This window comes from Phascolarctos cinereus, unplaced genomic scaffold (assembly GCF_003287225.1).
Source record: "Phascolarctos cinereus isolate Bilbo 61053 unplaced genomic scaffold, phaCin_HiC Scaffold_9;HRSCAF=440, whole genome shotgun sequence".
Lineage (NCBI taxonomy): Eukaryota > Metazoa > Chordata > Mammalia > Diprotodontia > Phascolarctidae > Phascolarctos > Phascolarctos cinereus.
In genome coordinates, this window is record NW_027556402.1 from 55,511,933 (window position 1) to 55,533,150 (window position 21,218).

At 37.9% G+C, this 21,218-nt stretch overlaps 1 protein-coding gene across 2 annotated transcripts in view; it reads left to right on the forward strand.

Moving 5' to 3' along the window:
- Nucleotides 1-21,218, forward strand: part of UGT8 (UDP glycosyltransferase 8) — an 88,961-nt gene that overhangs the window by 717 nt on the left and 67,026 nt on the right. Inside the window, exon 2 of one of the 2 annotated variants that reach the window (XM_021001355.2) lies at nucleotides 390-513. The exons of the other annotated variant lie outside the window; for it this stretch is intronic. The gene's annotated coding sequence lies outside the window, so the exon portion shown is untranslated. The remainder of the gene's footprint in view (nucleotides 1-389; nucleotides 514-21,218) is intronic. 2 annotated transcript variants of the gene reach the window in all.

Genomic DNA, 21,218 nt, shown 5'->3' on the forward strand with positions numbered 1-21,218 from the left:
AGGGCCGGAGGATGGCCCGAGACCACACCTGCATTAGGAAGAGGAAGTGCCGAGGGAGCGGGCGCTGCAGGTTGCCTCGGGCTGCAGGCTCCCGGTGCTCTCTCTGGGATCCTGCTTGTGCCGCACGCCTGTCGCTCTGCGCTTGCTCCAGCCCTCAGACGAGTTTGGGGAGACGCGTCCCCACCTGTGGCGCCGAAGCTCCTCTTTTCACGGAACACCTAACTGGGGAGAAGGCTTTTTGCCCCCTAAGGGCCTGTAGCTAGGAAGCCTGAGTTCGTTGCTTTTCATCTTTGAGCCCCAGCAGGGCCCCCACCTTTTTTTTACAAATGAGGAAGTTGGTAGGGAAGTGGTTTTAAGATTCATCACGTACATTTCTTTTGATGGAAAAGCTCCGAAGGTGTGGCTGTTTGGTGACTTGCCAAGTGTGACCGGGATTCTTTTGCTATGGTGTTGGTCGGTGCTGTCCTTACACCTCTCAGGAACTGAACGGAGCTGCTCCGGAGGAGATTGTCGGTGAGTTTGTCTCACAGGTGACGGAAGGAAGGAGAGCACTTTTTAATGGGTGTCTTAGCGGTATGAGAAGGGGACGAGTCTTGATCCCTTGTGGCTTTTAATTACTTTAGAGTTGTAAACTCTCTTGTGGCAATGTGAGGGACCTCAGTTCATTGTTTATTTAATTAAATGTTGGTCCGGGTGCCTACCACCTCAGGGTTGTTTAAACTCCAAACAGCAAGTTAAGCATTAGCTTTTCCTTAGCCGTTTTGGTGTTTTTAATGTAATAGGTGTCTGTGTCCAGCAGTCACCGTAGATAATTCCAGTGGGAAGAGCTTTATTATGACTTGTTATCCATTAAGGCAAGGTGACAGTTATCACTGTGATCTGGGTAGACAGATAATTTTTATTAATAATAATAGCATTTATGTAGTGCATGAAGGTTTGTAAAGCATTTTTAATATATGAGCAAATTTCATTCTCACTACAACCCTCTGAAGTAGGTAGGTGCTGTTATTATTATCCCCACTTTACAGGTGAGGAAAGGGAGGCTGAGGTAAGTGATTTGCCCTGAGTCACTCAGCTAGTTAAGTGAGGCAGGATTCAAATTTAGGTCTTACTAACTCAAAGAAAAGTGAACCACAATGGCAAAAACTGCTATCAAAGTATGGTTCCACTGTGGGATATCCAGAAATTGCTTGCAGATTGCTTCTAAAAACTTGTTTGTGACACAGGAAATAGTCTTCTTGTGGAAGGTAACTGAAGTAGTTCATCTTTTTTTTTTAACAGTTAACAATTCTTGAATTGTGGTGCCATTTCATCTTTACATGACTTATTCAGTAGTAGGCACAGAGTAGTGGCTAACAATACTAATAGCATACATTGTTTTAGTAAAAAGACATTTTTGAACTGGACAGAAGCAGCATGATATGGTCCAGGGTTTTTAACCTGGGTTTCATGAATTTGCTATTTTAATATTTTGATAACTATTTCAATCTGATTTCCTTTGTAATTGTATAAATTTTATTTTATACATTTAAAGCATTATTTTGAGAGGAGGTCCATAGGTTTCTCCAGATGACTAGAGGAGTCCATCCCTCTCTCTCTCTCTCTTTTTCTTTCTTTCTCTCACACACACACACACACACACACACACACACACACACACACACACACACACACACACACACCCCACCCACCCCGTACGTTAAAGCCTTTTGTAGTCATCTGAGTGTCTGACTGGTGGATTTGAAGCCTGGAATTTGAGGTTTGAATCCTTTCCTAAGACACATGTTGTATAACTATGGGACAATTCACTCATGCTGCCCGAGCCGCAGTTTCTTTACTCATGAATTTGGGATAATCATGTTTGTATTAAGTTATAGAAGAGGTGCTGTCACCTGCAGGAGCAGAAGTTATTTCCTTCCTAGGAGTTCTGCACACCATGAAATTAAAGATTCAATCTAAAAACCAAACAAAAACTTGCATTTCTCTTTTCCCAGGATTGTTTTGAGAATTTAAGCTACACCTGTGATTGTGATTTCTTCAGTATAGGGATCTCTCAGATGAAGGAACTCTTTTTTTTTTAAAGTAGGGCATTTGGGGTTAAGTGACTTGCCCAGAGTCACACAGCTAGGAAGTATTATGTGTCTGAGGCCAGATTTGAACTCAAGTCCTCCTGACTCCAGGGCTGGTGCTGTATCCACTCAGACACCTGGCTGCTCCAAGAAACTTCTCTTTATCTGTGTAACTATGCTATGTAGCTTCTGTTCAGATGTGAGTTGGAGAAATGTTCATGGCAAGCTGAAAGAGTTGGAATCAGAGAATGTGGATTATAGTCTTCCCTCTACCTCTTAGTACCTTTGAACTTGGGAGATATTGCTTAATCTCCCTGGGCCTCAGTTTCCACATCTGTGTAAAACAAGGATGTTGGACTGCAGAAACCTCTATGAGTCATTTATGAAGATGTAAGATGCAGTGCAATCTTGAGAAAAATTGGATCTTATAAAATGCCATCAAAATTTTGAGGAAGGTTAAAAGAAACAAATCCCTTTCCACCTTAAACAACCACAACTCCTATTCCAGTACGTTTAGTTGGAGCTATTTCTGTTACAAGTGCTTTCCTAAGTTGATTGTAAAAAATGTTTTCTTTTAATTTTTACTGTCAAAATAGAACAGTTTCTCTTGTAAAATCTTAGAGGTAGGAAGTGGATTTCCAGGTAACTGAAACAGCCACCTATAAACACCCAAAAATAATATAATTAACAAATATAATTAAATTCACATTGTACTTTGAAAAACAAACAGAAATTTCTGATAATTTCTTTCTAAAATATATTACACACAATCTGAACCTCAAATTTTTCATAACAGTTTAAACTTTTTATGACTCAGAATCATTATAATGAACAACAGTTATTGAACTGAGTAGTGTATTGGTGACATAACTCTAGTTTTTTTTTGTTTGCCTCTCCATTAAATGGCTCCATTTTTTTGTACTGCAATACTAGAAATTGGACATATTAGAAATAGTCCTCTCTTTACAGTTTTTCTGTTTCCCCCTGTAGCCAGTTGTGTGCCCAGATGATATAATCTTCTCCCCCTACCCCCCTCAGATGTGTGAATGGGACTGAGGTTCTGACTTACCTGTAGAGAGCAGAGTACACTAGATCTGTGACAGATGTTTGTACCCTTCACTCCTCTTAAGGTCATATTTTAGGTGGAGGTCACTGTGGCGGATGTCAAAGAATTCTGGATGAGTGGTGTTAGGGTACTAAATTTGTTATGATAAATTGTATGGCAAAAAATTTTCAAAAGTATTACCTAATTTTTTTAATGTTACTATGCCCATTCTTCACATAGCTCTCTGATTCCCTTAAATAATCAGTCAATCATTCAACATTTATTAAGTGCTTGCTTTGTGCCAGCTACTGTGCTTAGGTACTGGGGTTACAAAAAAAAAAAGCTTCTTGCCTTCAAGAAGCTTGCAGTCTAATGGAGGAGACAACATGCAAACAAATACATACAAAGCAAATTATGTATAGGATAAATAGAAAATAATTAACAGAGAAGACCAAGAATCAAGAGGGGTTAGGGAAGGGTTCCTATGATAGTGGAGATTGTAGTTGGACCTGAAAGGAAGCCTGAGTGGTCACTAAGGCGTGCAGAGGAGGAGGACGACAGACGGAGAGAAAGCTCAGAGCTGAGACATGGAGTGCCTTGTTGGTGCAACAGCCAGGGAGCCAGTATCACTGGATGGAAGAGTACATGTCAGGGAGGAAGATCTAAGAAAACTGGAAAGGTAGGAGGGGGCTAGCTTAATGAAGGTCTTTGAATGCCAAACAGAGCATTTTGTGTTTGCTCCTGGTGGCAGTATGCAGTCGCTGGAGTTTATTGAGTAGGGAGGGGTCACGTGATCAGACTTACTCTTTTAGGGAAATCACTTCAGTGGTTGAATGGAAATGGCTTGGACAGTTAAACAGTTAACATAGTTTTAGGAAAGGTAAATTCAGTAATTGAGGCGCATATTTTATTTGGTATATATCCATTTCTTCCTTTGGAGAGGTAGTATTACCCTGTTATATAGTACCTAGAGAGCTGGCCATTGAGCCAGGAAATACCTGGATTCAAGGCCCTATCTTAATGAATGACTCCTATGTGACCCTGAGTAAGTCACTTAGCTTCTCAATCCTAGGCAACTCTAAGACAGTGGACTACAGAGGAAGTGCTGACCTGAATTTAGAGTTTCTTCATCTGGGAGTTCCCTATTAGTGAAGTCCCTAGCAGGAAAGTAATGTACTCCTTCCTATATGCATAATAACCAAAACTAGGCCTGTCCAGCTCTCTGCCTATCTATGTATCTATGTATATATACACGTACATATACATACACATGTACATACATATATACATATACACACATATATGTGTGTGTGTGTATATGTATATATATATATATACATATACACACACACACACACATATATGTATATATATATATAATACAAACTCACATGAGAGAGAACAGCAAACTTAAAAATTCCCTAAGACTTGTGTGGGTAAGTACTTGGAGGTAATTTACATATGCCTCATTTATATAAATAGCTGCATGTACAGGTGGTTCTGAACAAAGTCTTGCAGGCAGTCTCTAGTCAAAAAATTCAGTTCTCTTAGATGCTTTTGTAATGGGAGAAAAAGTTTTTTGATTGAATCCAGCCAAATATGTTTGTTTAGGCACAACCTGAGTTTGACTAATATGACTTATCTAACTTAGGTTTTTTTATTCTTTTTCATCATAACAGTGATGGTCTAAATCTCTTTTGCGAATTTTAACTAAAGCTGGGTATTTAAAGTCAGCATGTGTAACCCCTACTGCTTACTGTAGGCTTAAAACAGTAGCCTTAAATGAAGCTTAACTTCTTCCTATAGTTATGAGTATGTCAGTTAGTAATACAGAAAAACAAACAAACATGTACAGTTAGCAGCTTACGATGCATTTACATTGTCTTTATGCATAGATTAGTCTTTAATCACTTTATTTTGTGTTCGCTTCTCTGTAATACAGCATTTCTATAATTCTGTAATCTTGCCAAATGAGCTAGTATTTGTAAAGTACTTAGCATAGTGCGTGAAACATAGTAGGTTTTTGATAAATGCTTGTTTCCTGAGCCAGTAGAGATGAGGAATAATCATCTTTACCCTTCAGAATATAGCTTTTTCTTCTTGATTTTGACACTGATCTGGTGATCAGGAAGCAATTTAGAAAAGTAGTGTGGTTGGTTCAGTGGATAAAACGATCTAGAGTTGAAGGACTGGGTTCAAATCCCACCTCTGCCATTTTAAGGTAAACTGTGAAAAGATCTCTTATTTTTGTGAAACATATTTAGAAAGTTTAGTATGAAATATTCTTGAACATGTATGTCTTGCACTAAAATTCAGTTAAGACCTATTTAGTCTGTATTTTTCTTTCTCTTTGTTTTGGTGTCATTTCAGACTTTTTGTGATGCTTTTTGAGAAACTGAAATGGTTTGCCATTTCCTTCTCCAACTCATTTCACAGATGAGGAATTGAAGCAAACAGAGTTAAGTGACTTGCCCAGGGTCACACAGCTAGTAATTGTCTGAGGCCAGATTTGGACTCGGGAAGATGATGATGAAATGCCTGGCCCTCTATCCTCTGTACCACCTAGCTACCCCTTGATATGTTTATACAAGAGAGAAAATTGTTTAGATGCAGAGTATAAGAACCTTAGAACCCTAGATATTAAATCAGAAGGTTTGATCTATACAGAACTACAGCTGACCCAGCCAGTATTGACCCTTGTAGTCTTTCTGGAAAATGAAAGATTTGGGGAGGAGGTTGGGTGTGGCTTGAATGGATTCTCAGTGACTGTATCAATGGATTGACACTATCTCATGTTGAATATTGAACCAAATTGTTCTGGAAGGGCATTTGGATGAGATGTTGTACTTCATTGAACTCAAATCTGCCACTTCCTTGGTACAGTCGATGATTTGAACACTCAGGGAAGGCTGGCATTTAGGATACTAATATAAGTGAAAATGGGGATGTGAAAGTATATTTTTCTCTTGACAGTTACAAAATCTTATTTTTCAACTAAGACACAGTCTTCAGGTAAACAATTTGGGCAAAATAAATTCATAAAGTTGGCTGTTTTGGAGAAAATGGTTAAATTTACATGAATTATTATTAAACTAATGAGGCAACTGTGACATAAAGAACTACCATTAGATTGATGTAGATAGGGGTTCACATTCCCCTGATGACATGCTTAGAGCCCCAGGATGCTCCATAAGACTATAAGTTACAAAGCACAGGCCAACTTTTATTGGTAGGAGTTTCTTCCCTGAAAGTTTCCTACATCATTAAATCAAGATCATAGATTTAGAGCTTGAGGCACTCTTAGAAGTAATCTAGAGCAGTCTTCTCATTTTGATGAGAAAATTTGAGGCTCTACTCTAAAACTTTTTTTTTCAAATTATTGTTTGAATTCATCTAATACATTTGGAAGGGTTTGATATAGCTTTAGCATAAACTAATATAATTAAATTCCCAATGTTCAAAATTAAAGGCCATCTTGTCACCTCATTTGCTGGTAAAGATACACAAATCTTTTATATATCCTTTGGGAGGCAGTGTTGTTTACTTAAAAGCATTGGATTTTTAAGTCTCTGGACCTGAAATCAAATGCTAATTCTGCCATGTGGGTTTACATACTTACACGTGTGTCTACACACACAGAGGAATATGACTTTGGACAAGTCTCTTAGCCTCCAGGGGCTTGAGTTTCCTTGACTATAAAAAGAAATGGTTGAGATGGTATGGTATTAGTTCAGTGATCCCTAAGTCTCTTTGAACTCTAATTCTTTGAGCATACAGAATATAAAAACAAGGTTTACCACATGAGAAAATGCATTGGGTTTTCAGGATAATGCTAGTTGTTTGTTTAGTTGTGTCTGATTCTTCGTGGCCCCATTTGGGGTTTTCTTGGTAAAGATACTGGGGGGAGTGGCCATTTCCTTCTCCAGCTCATTTTACAGATTAGGAAACTGAGACAAACAGGGTTAAGTCACTTGGCCAGAGTCACACAGCTAGTAAGTGTCTGAGGCTGGATTTGAACTCGGGTCTTCCTAACTCCAGGCCCACTAAACTGCCCTTTCATAATACTAGTAGTACCTAAAAAATTCAGTAGGCTGGTTACCTTTGACTGAAAACTGATAGAGGTACTCAGTGAATCATCTTCATTAAATCGATTATTGAACTATCTGGAAGAGAAAGTGCTAATTAACAAGGAGTTCTGATTTAATAGAATACTTGATAACAGTATTTAATATACTTCTGACAATGATCAATGTCCATGATCTTCCTTGGGCTGACTTGTCTTCTTCAATAAAGTAATGTCTGTTTTCTTTCTTCTGTTTGTGTATGTGTCATTGAGGAATATGAAATCCACTGAATCTGTGTATTTTAAAATGTTTACAAATCAATTCCTGGTACTTAGGGCGTGTGCAGATTGTCTATACACACTTTGAACTTACCAATAAATGATCATCTTGATGGTGTTATCATCTTTTAATTGATCCTTTTTACAGTTAATTGAGTTTGTCTTGTAACTGCCTATGTTATGGTTCTTTGTCTCCAAACTAGTTTAGAAATGCAGCTGTCCTGTAATGAGTTAAATTTAGAAATCCAGTTCTTCCTGCTAATCGCTGTTCTGTTCTGGCCTTGAGGAAATATGCTATCTTTGAAGGATGTGTTTGAACACCTGAGAGTCTGGTCCAGTATCTATATACTATTGAGCTGTCCTTCTAGGGTGTGGGGTTATCTAAAGAAGTTTGGTCCACTATCTCTAACCTTACATGTAGACCCAAACAGTGAACAGTTATTAGCCTCTCATTCCCAATTTAATTTCCAACCAATTATAGTTACCTGTATCTCAGCTTTCTTACTGATTTTGCCATTCTTTCTGAATTTAGAAGACTTTTATACCCTTCTAGGTATGTATGTATTGTTCCCTCTTTAACTCATTCCTGACAAGAGTAGGGTTCCAGAACTACCAGCCCTCCTCCCCCATCTAATTCCTGTCAGTTCTTCCTCTCATACCTCATTTGTATAAGATAATTACTCTTTTTACCTTTTCCTAGATGGTATTACTTTTTAAAATTGCATCATACTCAGCTCTACCTCAGTCTTTCTTTTGAACTACCTGATTACTAATTACAATCTTATATATACAATTTACATTTCTCATGTAGAAAAGAAAAGAGTCTATCATTATTGAGCCCCTTGTATTTAGTCTTTGATGTTTTACCTCATATTTCTCTTGGATCTTGTATCTCAAATTTTCTATTAAGGTCAGGCCTTTTTGCAATAAGGTCCTGAAATGTGTCCTGAAAATCTGGCAATTCATTGGATGTCAATTTTTTTTTGTTGTTATTGAGGATTATGCTTAACTTTGCTGGGTATGATATTTTCAGCTGCAGTCCCAGTTGTTTTGGTCTTCCGTATGTAGTGTTCCAAGAACTGCTAGCCACTGCTAAGTCTTGTGTGATTCTAATTGTGGTACTGCCATATTTGAAGTGATTTTTCTTATTTCTCATATTTTCTCCTTGAGCTGAGGGTTTTGGAATTTAGCTATGATATTCCTGTAGCTTTTCCTTGTAGGGTCTCTTTCAGGTACTGATTGGTGAATTTTTTCTATTTCTGCTTTCTCCTCATGTTCTAATACTTCAGGACAATTTTCTTTAATTATTTTTTGTATTATTGTATTAAGATTCTTTTTTTGATCATAGCGTTCAGGTAGTCCAGTTATCCTTATGTTTGTTTTCTCTTGTTGGTCTGTTCTCTAGATCAGTTATTTTTTCTTATGAGATGTTTCACATTCTCTTCTATTTTTACATTCTTTGTATTTTGTTTTATTGTTTCTTGGTCTCTTATAACTTTGCTGGCTTCCCATAGCCCAATTCTAATTTTCAAAGAGTTGTTTTCTTCCTTAGGATTCTGAATCTTCTTTTCCAGTTGGTTAGCTTTTTTTCTCATAATATTTTTGTTTTTCTTAATTGTTCTTATTTTTAAAATTTTGTCCTCAATCTTTCTCATTTGATTTTTAAACTCTTTTAAAAAATTCTTTTGATTTCTCTTGGGCAGGTGGCCATTTGATGTTATTCTTTGGGGTAGGAGGGGCTTCTTTTGCTTCAGTATCCTCCTCTGAATATGAATCCCAGTCTTCTCTATTCCCATGGTAACTTTCTATGGTTGGGTTCTTTTCCCTTTGCCTGCACATTTTAAAAATATATATTAATAGCAACTTGTTGTAATCACCTCTAGTCCTGAGGTATGGGGGATGGTGCCTCTGGCCTCAGGTCCTCCTTCAGCTCTCCTCTCTGGCCAGGAACTGAAAGCAAGAATCTGCCCTCCTTGTAAGTGCCCAAATCCAGCAGCATCCCTGCCTTGGTGCTTCTGCACTCACTGGGCATGTGCTGTTTCCTTTTTGCCCGGGGCCTTGTCTCAGCAGCACATCAGGAGCTGGCATCCCTTATCAGCAGAGGCTCCCTCAGTCTTCTCCAGCTCAGACACCTGACTCCCCACATTGTCCAGGAGGTGAAAATTCCTGTGGCCGGTGCCAAGACTGCCTCCCAACCCAGCTAGCCCCAGGACTTCTCACTTGCTGTTTTGGTGGAACTGACCTAGAGGTTAGTCCTGGGATTTTTCTTCCTTTCCAGGAGGACCACTGTTCTGCCCCAATTCTTTTTTTATTTTTACAGCTCTGCATTTGCTCTGAGGGGCTATTTCGTCTTGTTTATGGAGGAAATCTAGAGAGCTTGGAATTTTCTAACCTACTTCACCATCCTCCCAGAAGCCTCTATTGGTGAATCCTTAGGGGAAGAATTAAGTGGGTGGGTGATAAGGGTAATCCTTATATGAAGCATACTTTCCTAAAGGTGTGTCATATGAGTAGTTCCCTAGTATGTGTCCGTCTGTTTGTGGGCATTTTGATTGCACTTTGTGTAATTGTTCTTTCTGCTCAACTTCAGATATCTGAGTGGTCCTTGCTTCTAAAGCAAGGTGACTGATGGATTTCAGTTTAAGGTTGTCATTGACTCATTCATTATGCACCTTTTAAATGCGGCAGTACATTCTTGGACAATTCCCACCCCCACCCCTCCACCCCCATGTTCAGCACTCTCTTGTAATGGATAACATGCCAACTTGCTATTGACTTAAATAGGAGTGACCTACAAAGATTAGCATTCAGGAATACATATCTGAGGCAAAAAAAAAATCCTTGGACTTTCTGGATTTATGAATGGAATCATAAACAAAGTGTACCTTTTGAGACTTTTATGTAGATGTAGTGATATTTGGATTAGAGACAATCAAAGAGGAATAGGAAAATTCCATATTCACCGTGTGGTTTTCTAGTGGCCTTCTTTAAAATGGTCACTGTATTGTTTTTATTTGAATATGTAGTTGATTTCCACTGAAATGACTTTGACCAGGTTTTTTGTTTTGTTTCGTTTTGTAATTGTACAAGATTTAAAGGTTGTAGTTTAGTGATATATTAGATATGCAATTGCTTTTGGAAAAGTCAGTTTGATGTTTCAGCAATATTAATATGTACATACACATCTATGTGTTTCAATTATGAGCTTTTTAGTTTGCTGTGACATGTAACAATCAGATTATTGTTAACACATGGAATTATACATGTATTTTACTACTCTATTAAATTTAACTTACTTTAAATAAACATGTTATGTTAAAGCAGTTGCAGCCTGGCATAGTGAGAGCTGACTTTGAGGTCAGAAAGACTTTACTATGACCCACTATGAAATATAACTTGATATCTGACTCTGGGCAAGTAATTAAATCTTACAGTGCCCCAAGTACTTCCCAGAGGGTAAATTGAAGAGCAGATTGCTGCCCTCGTGGAAAGAGTTTTCTTTACTGGAAGTTTCCATAAACCAGTGAAATGACAGATCACTCCCTTCTCTTGAGTCCTTACCCCCAGTAGAAATCAAAGGCATCCTTTCTGTTAAACTAGATTTAAAGCTAGTACTTACTGAACTAAGAAACTAAAATCACCACTAACCTCAATTTGAGTTCCTGAAAAGATGTGTATAATAATTTTGGGGCTTAGTTAAGAAAAAAAAATTAGCTACTCTGAAGTTACAGAACAAAATAATTAGCATTTCCATTTATCTAGAAGAAAATTTTGAAAAAAGATAATAGTATATGAAACTGTGAACTGCATTTTATCCTGCTTTTTTATGTAATGAATTGCACATTACTTTAAAAACTGCTTCATCTGAACTTTCCAATCTCTTCTGTGTATCTAAAACCAAAAAAGTTTCTTTGACCACTCCCCCTCCCTTTTTTGGCTTCCCTGTTTCTAACCTCTTTTTTACCCCTCACCCTCCCATCCACTTAAAAACCAAGAGAAAACACACACATACATACATGCAACATTTTAGCTAATAAACTTAAGCTAGCAAAATGAAGACATGGTTTCCAAACACAAAACTGTATGTCTCCTTCCGCAGCGTTGGCTCATCACCTCTCTTTCACGTGGGTAACATGCTTGATCATAGGTCATTTGGAGATATAGTTAATCATTGTGTAGCTCCGTGTTCTTAAATCTTTCAAGGCTGTTTTGTTCTTTACAGTGTTTTATGAATTGTTATGCTAGTTCTGCTTATTTCAACCAGTCAGACAACATTTTTTTAAACATCTGTTCACTCTGTATCAGTTTATGCTACCCAGAGTTCTTGGAAAGCATCTCTTTTGTTATTTCTTACTATATACTAGTTAAGATTCCATTATATTCATATGCCCCAATTTATTCCCCAAATGATGGGCAGCTTTAATTCTAATTATTTGCTGTCCTTCTCCCTCCCCCCTTTTAATTCCTTCATTATTGGGAAGTTTGTTTTGCTTTGTCATTACATGTGGCACAACTGGGACTTTGGGGAGTTTCTTAGAGGAGGTGATCATTGGCTCCCTTCTATTTTTGTGCTCTGGTTCTACTAATCTGGCCATTTTTCATCTGTTGCTTCTTGCAATAGTTTCTTGGCTTTTTCTCCTCAGTGTCTTTCTAGGTCAATTGTTTCCAATGCCAGATATTTCATTTTCTTCTATCTTTTTTGCTTTGTTCTAAAATTTCTCTCTATCTTATAAAATCATTGATTTCTGTTTAGTCTTGTCAGTTTTCAAGTAATTCGTTACTTGGGTCACTTTCTCTTTTGATCTCCTTTTCTTTTTCTTTTTTAATCTCTTGCTTCATTTTGTTTAGGTATTCATGTATTGCTTGTAGAAAATCAATTTTTTTTCTTTCAATCTCTGCTTGCAGCCATTAATTATGTAGTTACTTTCTTCTAAGCTGTATCTTTGGGCATCTCTCTATCTATAGTAATTTTTTTATATACTCATCACTGTTTTAGCTTTATTCATTTTTTAAGCTTAAGTTTCTGAATTGGGCCTTTGTGCTAGGGCCAGCATGATTGGCTCAGCTAGGCCTTGCCCTAGGTGCATATCCCTGAACTTTGCCTCTGGGATTACATTCCTCCCTATCTCTGATCTTTGAGGTTCAAACCCTTTGGGTAGTTAGAGTCATTTGTGGTGTTTTAGGATAGAGTGCTAGGATATTGGGAATCCCTAGGTACTTGGATTGTCCAGGTGTGAGCACTGGTGGCTGCCATACTCTGGACTTCCTTGTGGATTTTTGATCACCCTTGACCTTTCTGGCCATCCTTGGTCATTCTGAAAATAGTCCTCCATTTCTGATGCCTCTGGACAATGAACCTTGAAAGCTTCATGTGTCTCTGACTTCTCCAGTACATGCTGATGTCTACTCTATTTTAGACCCTCTTGATTTACAATAAGTAGAAGATAGTTTTGCACTAATTGCTTTTAAATTGTGTTAGTAATTTTTCCCTAACTAGATTGTATGTTCCTTGACGGCGTCGGGTTCTGCTTCGGGGGTAGAGGGGACAGTGTCCCAAGCTTTAGGTGTTTTGTATTTCTGTTTTCAGGAGCTAGTTCTGAGGCGCCTGTAACTTTTCGGTTCTTCCAAGGTGGTGTAATCTAAGTAGAGGTGTGGTCACTGCTCTTCTTGCCTTTGTTCTTGTCTGTGAGCTGCTACAAGCATTCTTTTCCTCCTTGGAACTGTGACCTACAGCCATTTATGGGCAATGCAACATTGTCTTGCACCCAGTGCCAGCCAGAGTTCCCCTGTAAACTTCTGACCAGTTGTCTGACCCCCTTAGTCTATGGGCTGAGAAGTCCAGAAGCCATTGCTACTGATTCACTTGCCCCTAAGGCCTGCTCCTGGTTTGCTAGAATGTAGCCTGTGCTCTACTCTCACCTCAGTGAGACAGACTTTTCCTGCCAACCAACTAAGTTGTCTTGGGCTGGAAAATTGCTTCACCCCATTTTTTTTGTTCTGCCTTTCCAGGGTTCATTTTGAGGCATTATTTTAATGTTTTTGGAGGGGAATTTGGGAGAGCTCAGACAGGTCCCTGTCTTTATTCCACCATCTTGCCTGTGTTCCCTCTCAACTATCATCTCTATGCAGATGATTTCCAGATATATCGCTCTAGCCCTAATCTGTCCTGAGCTTCAGTCTCCCTTAAGCAACCGCCTTTTGAACATCTTGAATTGACATCCTATAGGTATCTCTAACTCAACCTTTCCAAAACAAAATTCACTGTTCCCTCTACTATCTACCCCTTGTATTCAAATTTGTACATCACCAATATTTCCCCAGTCCCTCAAGCCTTGCAATTTCACTGTCATCTTGAAACCCTTACTCCCACTCACTTGGGGAGGGGGAAAATTTAGAGCTCAGAATCTTTTGGTTGAAAGCCAAAAATAAATAAATTTAATTAAGAAAAGAAGAAAATAATTCTTTAAAAAAATTAGACTTGGGACAGTGGAAGCTAATGGCTCCATGAGGCATCAAGAAACAATGAAACAAAAAAAAAAGAGTGAAAAAATAGAAGAAAACATGCAATATCTCATTGGAAAAACAACTGACCTGGAGAATAGATTGAAGAGAGATGATTTAAGAATTATTAGAGTGCCTGAAAACCATGATCAAAAAAAGAAATGATAGTTTAACCCATGAGATCTGATGAGATCACCAGTTTATATAGTACTCTCTCAATGAAAGTACAGGTCCAGTCACTTCTAAGAACAGGCAGCCACTGCTGTTGAATGATATGGTGATCACCAACTTCTCAGGCTAGTAGGGGAGAAATTTCTGACAAGCTAGGGTATTGAGATGCATACTTTCTAAGTGGCTACCCGATCTGTCTCTTTGTAGAGATGACCCTACTGGCTTTCATGCTTCTACTTATTTATCTCTGTGAAAATAGTATATAGTACAATTGCCTGCTATAGAATCATAAATTGATAGAAGAAATTTCAGAGGGCATTAAGTTCTACTGTTTTGTGTGTGTGTGTGTGTATGTGTGTGTATGATTTGTGCATTCTCTTGCACAAGAAAAATAAAATAAAAAAAAATCAGATACTATAACTGCTTTAACACCCAAACCCCCTTTGGCTCACAAGGCTTATTTGGTTCCCCATTCGACAACCTTTCATGGGAAAACTACAGTGTATATCCATGGCCTTTCCCCCTCCTCCTCTTCACCTTTAAAGCTCTTCTTTGGTCCTGCTCAGTTTTGTGCTGTGCTCTTCTATAAATGCACTCAAGTGCTCCAAATCTCTCTTCTCATTTTCAAATTTAATAGGGTTATTTTTGTCAGTGCGAGAAGCAACGTAGATGGTAGGAAATCCTTCCACCTTGTAGTGGTCATTGGTCACATCGTTGGCAGTGGCATCCATCCTCGCTATGACCAGGTTTTTCTGATGCTTGTGCTTCTTACCCAAATCAGTGTACACAGGTTCTAGCTGCTGGGGCATAGAACTCAATGAGGATATCTGACTTGGGGTCCATCCCTATAGAGTCAAATGTCTTACCCACCACACTCGTTACTGGCCCTTTGTTGTTTTTGGGCACAGTCTGGGATTTGATGATTGCCTTTAGTTTTCCTTTTTTGAAGGCCAACACAAAGTCTTTGAGAGTATCGGAATCAAATTCCTCTGGTTTTTGGTCTGATTGCTGAAAATTACCTGACTGTTTATTAAGTGAAATAAATGCAAAAGTATTTATTAAGAACTTGCTTTTTAATTAAGCACATTGTGCAAGTGAAACTAATTTAGTCATGGCATAATTCCTAAATTCTGCTTTGAAAAAATGTTAATATATACTTTTTATGTTCATATGTTTGATTTACATATATTACCTTTTTAAGCTGAAAAAGTACAGTAACCAGGAAAAATTCAGGGTAGTAAAACATCATACTCAATTTGTTTAAAAGCCAAAATTGCATCATAATTCTGTAGTGTTATCAGCTAACTCCTAAACTGGTCCAAGTGTTATTGTTTTAGTTTAGGTGCCCAAAGATATTCTACTAATCAGTTTTCTTGTTTGACATCTGAAATATTTCCATGGTCTATTTTGAGAAGCCAGTGATATATAGTGACAGGACTTTGAATTCAGGAGTCCTGGCTACTTGTTCGTTTTGGACCCCTGACTGTCTGTGTTGTCCAGAGGAAACAATTTTTTTTTTAAACTAAGCTTTAGTTTCCTTACACCAAAGATGTAGGAACTGAACCAGATGATCTGCAAGGTTCTAGGTCTCCTCCTCTCCAACCAAAAATGAGTATCTCCCGTCATGTACTTGTACAGTTATAGGCCTCAAAAATCCTCTGAGGCAGTAACTTGTTCATACTGTTTGATGTATGCATTCTTTATAATATGAATAATTGATATTTATAAAGCACCTGAAGGGATACAAAGTACTTAACACCCATTGTTTTATTTGATCTTCACTACTAGGCTGTGGTATAACAACTACAGACTCCATGTTTTTTGAAACTGAGAGCTTTCCTTATAGCAGCCTTGTGAGATGGTACTGTTAACCTTCATCAAAGAGGAAACTGTGTTTGATAAAGGAATAGAGTCTTTACTGGTGGCCCGTAGTCACAGTAGTATAGCCAGAACTTAGGCATTTTTTTCTCCAAATCCACTACACTCATAAACCACATTGTTGTACCAATTCAGTGAAGATCTAGAGCAGGGATTTTTAGCCATTTTTGTGCCATAGATCCCTCGGGCAAGATTCATGAAACCCATGGACCCTTCTAGAATAGTGCTTTTAAATAGATAAAATAAAGTACATAGAATTGCAGTGGAACCCAAAGGTTAGTGTTTCCCATCCAAGTTTGCATTCTACCTAAAATCTATCCATGGACCCCTCAGCCTGTGGGCCTTAGGTTTGGGGGAGCCCAGATGTCTCAAGAGAGAATTAAAACAGCACTTCTCCCATCATAAATAATAACACACATTTAGAATTTATTTTTTTCTGCTCATAAGACATCAAAATCTGATCCTCGGAGATGCTCTGTTTTTGCCGATTTGTTCCTCAGATCCATAGAATTTTTCCCTCCAGTGATTACTTTAAAGAGCAAAGTAATTAGCACATGTTCACAAATGATGTTCATTGATTAAGAAAAGCACTGATACTTTCTGAGAATTTTTATGAAGTAGAATGAAAGAAAACATGGTGGTGTTGCTACTAGATCATGGGGAATAATGTTGTTGTGGTTTGCCTAGAAGAATGCCCAGAAAGTGCTGTGTCCATACCAGGTATTGGCAGGGCAGAGTGAAGTGAAGGGTGATCATTTTTCTGATTTGTTTAGGAAGCAGATTACCAACCTGGATAATGTAGGAAATCCTAAAAACTACTGAGATTTGATGATAGAAGGAAAATAAAGTACTAACAAAGTACAAAGCAAACAAATTTTGTGGGGACTAGAGCCATCAAAGACAAAAACAAATTATTATTAACCATCATAGTGGTTTTAGAGGAAAAAACACAAGTATTGAAAATTAAAAGTTGAAAAGATCAAAATGCTCTTTAATTTATAGGATAATTAGCTTATTGTTAGAGAATGTGAGTTTTTGACCAGATTCTCTTTTCTCCAGAATACTTCTGGCTTCCCAAAATAATGATGTACTCACTAGGGGGTTGAGGAGGAGGTCTAATAGAAGATCATTGCCAGATTTAAGCTACATACCTTTTATTTATTTATTTGTAATTGTAATACCTGGTAGAATTCAGAATACATTATTTTGTGATTCCATTCATGTGATTTATTAAAATTTTCTTATTTGTTACAAGATGACACCAGAAGCTAAACAAAGAAATTCTTTATCCTTCTTCGAATGCTTGACAGTCATATGATAGTGTAACATAAGGATCATTTGTGTCAAGCTGATCTTTCTTAGCTGTAGTGAGGACACCTTACATCTTATTGCACAGGTTATGTGTATATACACATACATATATACATGCATGTAGCATTTTAATAGTTTAAAACACACTTTGGGAACAGTGTATATGTATATATGTGTGTGCACATATGTGTTTGCGTGAGTATGCATGTATGGAAATATCAGTGCCTAGCTACATGTACATATGTGCGCATATGTCTGTGTACATATCCAGCATAATAATTTATGCTTTCTCATCCTGGACAATTCTTGTCCGTGTTCTGACATACAGTCCATAGTAACCTACATGCTGGGTACCTTGACATTGCGTGGGTACCAGAAGACATAGGTATCAGACTCACAGAAACCAGGGAGCCTCAGGTGGCCCAGATAATAATAAAATGTAATTGGGAAATGTTTAACAAAATTTAAAAAATACAGTACAACATATATAATGCTTATTTATGTATTTCTAAGTTAATGTGAGGCCCTAGGGAGCCATTTCTATTTGAGTTTGATGCTGCAGTAGAGCCATTTGGCTTGTCTGTTGTTACTCTCATTTTTGTCTACACAACTGGCCTACCTCTTTTCCTGGTCATAGCTATTGTTGGGTCACATCAATTACTGTATTTCTCTTGTACATTTCTTTGGCATATGTTACAGCCTCTTCACCACTTACCTTGTGCCTCTGCATTCCTGTTTGGTTGACCCATCCTTTGAATTTTTCAGACTTTACAGGCATTCTGGAGTGATCACAGCCCTGCTGGAAGAAGATTTATATTAAATTTGTCTCAAGTAGAAAGTTTAGGGTCATGAGAAGTACTGTTGAATTCCCGCAGTGCAGTGCTGTCCATTTTCTTGTTCAGTTCTGAACCAGTGCTATTGTCCATCTGCAAAGTCGTTCAGGCTGTCTGTACCCATATAACCTGCATTGTGGATTTTTCATCCAACTACATGTCATAGTTTGGATAATTCTTTATCTAGTGTTTTTTATTTTGTGTGTGCATAGTTGCATGAACTGTTTTTTAAAATAAATTTTTATTGATCTATTTTTTTTAACATCATTATGGCTTTCCTTAGTATCCCTGCTTTCCACTTCCCCGTGTCATACTTTTTATAAAAAGATTTATAAAAGAGAGGAGGATAACTTATCAATACATTAAGAAAGTCCAAAAATATCTGCAGTGTTCAACATTCGTGGACTTTCTTGCCTGTGGAGTTGGGAACACTTTCTTGCGTCTCTTCTTTTGAGCCATGCCTGTCCTATAAAATTATATATAGCATTCACTTTTGATTTTTCCATTTACATTGTCATAGTTATTATGGGTATTGTTTTCTTGACTGCTTATTTGTCCCACATCAGTTCATATAGATCTTTTCATCTGTATTCATTACACAGATCATTTCTTAAACCACAGTAATATTCCATTACATTCATGTACTATAATTTATTTAGATATTCCCTAGTTAATGGGCATCTACTTTGTTCCCAAATTTTTGCTATCATAACAAATGCTCCTGTAAATATTTTTGTATATATATGAAGACTTTCTTATTAATGGAGCATGCCTAATAGTGAAATTTGTAGTTCAAAGGGCTTGGACATTTTAGTCACTTTATTTGAATAATTCCAAATTGCTTACCAGAATGCTTCTGCTGATTCACAGCTCCATCAATAATGAACAAACATAGAGGAAAAAGAAGTCTTAGGAGTATATCCCCCACCACCCTCAACACACAAGGTACTGTGAAGAAGAAATAGAGGAGGATCAATCAGAGAAGTAGGAGGAGAACTAGAGGAGAGTTTGGTGTCTTAGAAGCTAAGGGAGGAGAGAGTATCAAAAAGCAAAGAAGTTGTTGGTGATGCTACAAGTGATGGTAAATGGAGTACTCTCTTCTTTCTTAAGGAGTTCAACACCTAACTCATCCTCCTTTAATCCTCATCCCCTGGCCTTTTACTAGGGCATTTGAATATTGATGTAGATGTGCCCCCAAACTCTTTAACCTTCTGTTCCTCAGTCTCTTTGACCTGGGTAATCACATGATCTAGTCCTTCACCCCAGCCACAATTAAAGATCTTGCCTTTACTCAGAAGTGTTCTCTACTTCATCCCTTCCATATCTGCTCTTTGTCCTCCTCAAAATCTTCATTCTTTTCTGCCTCTCTATTTTCTGAAGTTCTGCTGTGATTTCACTTTCCTTCTCCAACCTCAACCCAATAGATAGCTATTTTAAATCCACTCTGTCCTCTGTTCTTGAATTTCTTCTTCCTTGTCTTATCACCACTCTTGCCAAACCTCACTCTTGGATTTTCCTGGATATTTCCATGAACAAACCTGGAGGAAGTCTCTCAACCATACTGACTTTATATTATACAACTTTAATTGGACTCTCACTGCTGCAGAGTAGTTTTATTATTCCTGATTAATTGATTCCTGATATCATTCCCCATAGAAGCTTTTCCAAATCTAATCTTCCCTTCTGAATTCCCTTCCCTCATTCCCCTCTCGGCTAAGGACTTTTTCTCCCTACTTTTCTGATAAAATTAAGGCCATTAAATGTGAGCTCCCTCGTCTCCAGTTCTCTTCATTTCAGACATTTCCCTTGACATCTCCCACTCTTTCCCCCAAGTCTTTGGATAAGGTCACGTCTCCCCTTACCATATCTACTTGATCTCATCCCTCTCATCTTCTCCGGCAGACTATATCCTCACTAACCTCTCCTTTCTCGAGTCTTCAGCCTCTCCCTTTCAATTTGTTCCTTCCCTACGGCTTTCAAATTTCCCAAATCTCCCCCATCCTTTAAAAAAAAACTTCACTAGATCCTACTATCGCCTCAAATTATCTTCCTATACTTCTCCCCTTTTTAGCCAAAATCATTAAAAAAGTTGCCTACATTCATGGGGTTAAGTGACTCGCCCAGGGTCACACAGCTAGTAAGTGTCAGGTGTCTGGTCTGAGACCGGATTTGAACTCAGGTCCTTCTGACTCTGGGGCTGGTGCTCTTATCCACTGCGCCACCTCGCTGCCCCCTATGTGGGCTTTTTATCCCCAGCCTTTGAGAATGTAAATCAGATTTTTTTCTTTCTTTGTGTATACTAACTTTATGCTTCTTATATTTTTATATGGACTTGTCATCTCCTGCTTTAGAATGCAATTCGGATTTTTCCGTTCTTTGTACTTGTAATTCCGCACATATAGTGGCCTGACATATAGTGGGTGCAAAATAGATATTGATGGACATAAATGTTCAGGGAGAAGGAGACTGAGAAGGTGATGGTAATACTCCTCATCTGGGGTGTTTTGCTAATCAAGTAAAATGATATATGGAAAAAAGTCTTTGTTACCATAATCTTCAAGTTAAAGGTAGTGGAAGTTGTTTAATTAGTGTCAAGAACCTGTCCCCACACCTTGGCTTCTAGGTTACCATGACCGACATCCTTATGTAGCATCATCATGAGGACCACTTACCTCAGGTTTCCCTGACATTTTACATTCTAATGTTTATTTTATTTTGTTGTAAATATTTGTTTTTCTTAATGCATCACCTTTTGAAAACTGTATAGTGTAGCACCTCAGGCCAAGAAAGGGCTACTATATGCCATAAACTCATTTTAAACTCCTTTGTCCTGACTCCAATCCTTTTGTCCATAGTACCCAGAACACCTGGCTGCTTTTCTAGCCTGTAAACTGAAAAACATTTAATCATGCAGCATTTTGGAGAAACGTTCGATCATTTACTGTGGACTAGATTTAATCATTGTAGCCTTTAAACGTTCCAACCTACAGATTAAGTGTGGACTTATTGAAATCAGTTCAACAGATCTTAATGAAGTGGCCACCATTATCTGAAGCAGTCTACTAGAT